This window comes from Armigeres subalbatus, chromosome 1 (genome assembly GCF_024139115.2).
Source record: "Armigeres subalbatus isolate Guangzhou_Male chromosome 1, GZ_Asu_2, whole genome shotgun sequence".
NCBI lineage: Eukaryota > Metazoa > Arthropoda > Insecta > Diptera > Culicidae > Armigeres > Armigeres subalbatus.
The window spans coordinates 71077925-71082540 of record NC_085139.1 but is presented as its reverse complement, the minus strand read 5'-3'; the positions used below and the strand labels follow the sequence as shown (position 1 = coordinate 71082540).

The window sequence follows — 4616 nt, the reverse complement described above, 5'->3', positions numbered from 1 at the left end:
TGAAGTTCTTGAGGATAGTTCAAGTGTTCTCTTGGATACCCATGAACATATGCAATGAAACCGGTATATTCTATGTACCACAAAGGGAATATGGAATAACTTTTGAAACAATCCGAAAGGTATCTGGTTACGTGTGAAGACCCTGAGGCCTATTCTAGCATTTTCTTGGAAGACCATAAACATATGCAATGGACGTATTCTATTCTATGTACCACAAAGGGCATGTACCACTTTTGAAATAAGCCTAAAGATCTCTGGGTACCCATGCAGATTTAAAGGCTTATTCCAGGGTTTTCTTGGATGACCATGAACCTATGCAATGGAGGCAATCTATTCTATGTACCACAAAGGGCATGTAACACTTTTCAAAAAATCTGAAAGATCTTTGGTTACGCGTGTAGATCTTAAGGCCTTTTCCAGGGTTTTCTTGGATGACCATGAACATATGCAATAAAGGCGTTCTATTCTATGTACAACAAAGGGCATGTACCAGTTTTGAAACAATCTCAAAGATCTCTGGTTACGCGTGTAGATCTTAAGGCCTTTTCCAGGATTTTCTTGGATGACCATCAATATATGCAATGAAAGCGATCTTTCCTATGTACCACAAAGGGCATGCACCACTTTTGAAACAATCTAAAAGATCTCTTGTTACGCGTGTAGACCTAAAGGCCTTTTCCAGGGTTTTCTTGGATGACCATGAACATATGCAATGAAGGCACCAGAGGACTTATCCGAGAGATTTCTTCGATAGCGCAGAACATATGTAGTGATCACATTTGATTTCAAGATGCGCAAAGAGCATGTACCACTTTTCAGATAAGTCCATAGACCCATGGTTACGAGTGTAGACCTTAAGGCCTTACTCCAGAGATTTCTTGGATGACATATACTGTGAACGCATTCTATGCTAAGTACCACAAAGAGCATGTACCGTATTTGGATTTGCATAATAGGCCTTTGGTTACGCGAGTAGATATTTAGGCTTTACTCCAGAGATTTCTCGGATGACTAAGACCTCATTTCAGGGATTTTTGCATTACCCGAAGCATATACTGTGAACACCTTCAATTCTAAGAAGCGCAAAGTGCTTGTAGCATATTTGAAACTGGTTGAATGGCCTTTGGTTACGCGTGTAGACTCTAAAGCCTTACTTCAAAGATTTCTTGTATAACCATAGACATAAGCTGTAAACCTTGACAATGGGCAAAAAATATATGAGTTTCTGATTCCAAAACTGTCAAAATCATCCAAATCGGTTGAAAATTGTTGAAGTTATGAGAATATCAATTTATGGGAACACGGGTACCCTGTCGGCCATTCACGTGTGTTTTTTTTTTGTTGGCCGCATAAGGGTTAAGGAATGTGCGACGAAGCTGATGGAACGATTGGTTCAATGAAGAGTGAAGACAAATTCTGGAGAAAAAGGATGCAGCGCGAGCGGTCGCGCTGCAGTGACGGACCCGGCAGAATGTGGAACGCTATAGACGGAAACGGAGACTCGCCCTTTTCAGGAGAAGAAACACCGGCTAGAAGAAGCTAAATGCGAGAAGTCGTCGAGTCGTCGAACGAACGTCTGGTGATCAAAAGGTGGAACGAGGAACATTTGAATGGCGCTGAGAGTACAGGCAGTGAAAGTCAAGGCAGCGGAGTTCAGCGGACAATGGAAGCCAAGCAGCCCCCACCTTGAGGGAAGTTAAGGACGCCATCCAACAGCTAGAGACCAATAAAGCAGAACTTACCTACACAATCTAATAGTCAGAAACTGGGAAATATGACAGCTACTAGAGGTTAGAAGGAATAGGGTCATATGGCCCATCTACAAGAAAGGCGACAAGCTGGAGTGTGAGAACCTTTGAGCGATCACCATCCTCAATGCCCCTACGAAGTGATATCCTTTTGTCGTCTGTCGACAATAGTGAATCAGTTCGTGACGGCTTCGTCGACGGGTCCCAACGCACCATCTGTTCATTGATTTCAAGGCGGCATACGATAGTAGTATAGACCGCGTAGAGCTATGGAAAATTATGGACGAGAACAGCTTTCCTAAGAAGCTTATCAGACTGATCAAAACAACAGTGGATGATGTGCAAAACTATGTGAAGGTTTCTGGCGAACACTCAAATTCGTTCGAATCCCGTCGTACAAGAAGGACGTGCAGCGCATCGAAGGAGATGGGGTGAACAGGTACAGAACGACTTGCGATTTTCTTTTGCCAATAAAGTAGTTATCTGAATGAACTTATCTACATAATATGAACGGAGAAAAATTACATTATTTAAGAATTCATATTAAATTTACAATTCTCATTATTATAGCGACAAAATTTACCGTAAACTACGTCTAAGGGGAAGACTCGGATACAGGGTGTCAAATGAAAATTTCAAAACTGGGGACCGTCACGAAATCATGTAAGATTTGTAACATTAATAGGTCCTTTATCTTTCAATGGATTTTAATGATTTATATATCAGTCGATTCCTAAACTCTCCACCAATTTGCCAGTAGTATTGAAACTATTGACGCTAAACTATTGAAAATTTTAGTTCTTTTATGCATCATGCATCCCCTATACAGCGCGTTCAATTCTTGGTAATTGCCTATTTTTAGGGTATTATCTATTATTGAACTGGGTTGTATGAATGGGGTGGCCACCCAGCCGCTAGACAGTGAAGTCGCTATCTCCCTCATAGAGTGGAAGATCCTGCTAAAGCTGGGTAGTATTGTCGTGGTTGTCGATGGTTCCTTCTCTTCTGTATTGAGTTCTATATAGAGCGGAATAGCTGGTTAAGTGTATTATATTTGGTTTTACGTAGTTTACGTCGAGCGGTCGTGTCTTGTATACAACCCCAAAGTTTTTGGACTAGGTATTTGAAGCACTCGTTGCCAAAATACAGTTTACGATTGAAGCAGTGCATTATAATTGCCTACCTTACGGCTTTTACAAACCTTTTATAGTGAATAATGCATCAACCTTGTATGGGCTGAAAAAGCATCCATCAGATTGCCGAATGAAAAATTCATTTTGTTCGAGAATTGGATGGCTTAAATCACATAAATCGTTCAGAGATATTGTTGCTTTTGAGTATGATTGCGCACATACAACGTCCGGACTGATTACGCGGTATCATAAAAAGGCGCGTGGTGATATTGCCACTAAGAATGGAATAGTCACTTTTTCACGGTCACTAAACAAACTTTATTTCGCGATTCAAAACACACTTTATTTTGCGGGTCAAAGTACAAGTGTTGTTTATTGTAGGCAGCTATCGAATGCGACGGTTTATTGGAATCAACTATCGCTCTTATGTGCGTCAACATAAAATGATTAATTGATTGTCTGATTTAGTGGCGGGAAATCTAATGATTTTGGGCTCTTCCCATCCGCTTCGCAAATTCACCTACCGTTCCCGGCCTTACATCCTTAATCTGGGACCACCTGTCATAGGCGACCGCTCGCATCCGATCCGGGATCGACCCTTTGCAGTGTTTTGCAATGTAAGAATACCAGTCCAATACATCTCATCTCCGTGATTCTTCGGGATAAAAATCATCAACATCCCCAGCATCATCCACGTTTTCGAGGTCTCCTCCTCCTCCGGTGCTTCCCTCTTCAGGAGTTGACTCGGAATCTGCTTCAACTTCCTCTTGATCGTCTGCGCCAGGCACATTATCCGCAGCGGCGAACTCCAATAGTTGTTTCCGTAATACTTCGATTTGTTTCCGAGCGTCCTCTTCTATGGCCTTCACCACTGCCACTTCTCGAGTGCGGAAGAACTGCATTTGCAGAGATCCTGTACATGAATGAGCATAAATAAAAAGGATCGCGTTGTCAATAATGGCACTCAGGCCGCTTGGTTGAAAAAATATGGCATTAATCGACCTGGTCGATAAAACAGCGCACCCGATCAAATGAGTGAACATGTGTAGTCCACAATTAAGTGCTGCTGAATAGGGACTCTTGTCCACCAGCCCAAGTCCGGACAAGTACGGGCCATATGTGTAAGGAAGCGTAATCTCCTGCCCGGGGATATTCATCCTATTAAAATCCTGTCGCAGGGTCGGGGTCATCAACCACCGTGTAAAGATCTTAGTATTGTGACTCATCAACTCGCACCCATGACCAATGGCGGCCACTCCGGTGCAGTCCTTGTATGACAAAATCAATGTACCAAAACGGAGCTTTGTCAGAGCGTGTTTGGGGAACATTGCAAAGAACATATCAATCGCACATAGCAGTTTGACGATGACGAAGACGATAAATGCACTCCAACAATGATGCCTCTCTAATACGATATTCAATTCACGCGTGAACAGAGTACTTGACTTCATACCGTTATTCTTCAAACGGCAGCTGCCATGCGAAGATTTTTATTAATCCTTTGTAATAATGAGTTTGAAGTAACGTATGAAAGCGTTATGAATGTTATCGATACATTCATGTTATCGAAGTTCCTACTATTTGTTTATTTGAGACGCCATTATGTTTTTAACCAGTCCGTCTATAATGACGTGCAATCAATTGTGTGAAGAAGTGACGACGAAAATCGTCATAACTTTTGGTTGCGCGACTATCGTCGTGGTACGCATGCGGCGCGAAGAAAACGAATAGGTGT

The 4616-nt window shown here is 42.1% G+C and overlaps 1 pseudogene; it reads right to left on the bottom strand.

Annotated features, from left to right (window-relative positions):
* Positions 1-3360: 3360 nt before the first annotated feature.
* LOC134206254 (uncharacterized) lies at positions 3361-4332 on the bottom strand (annotated as a pseudogene).
* Positions 4333-4616: the final 284 nt, after the last annotated feature.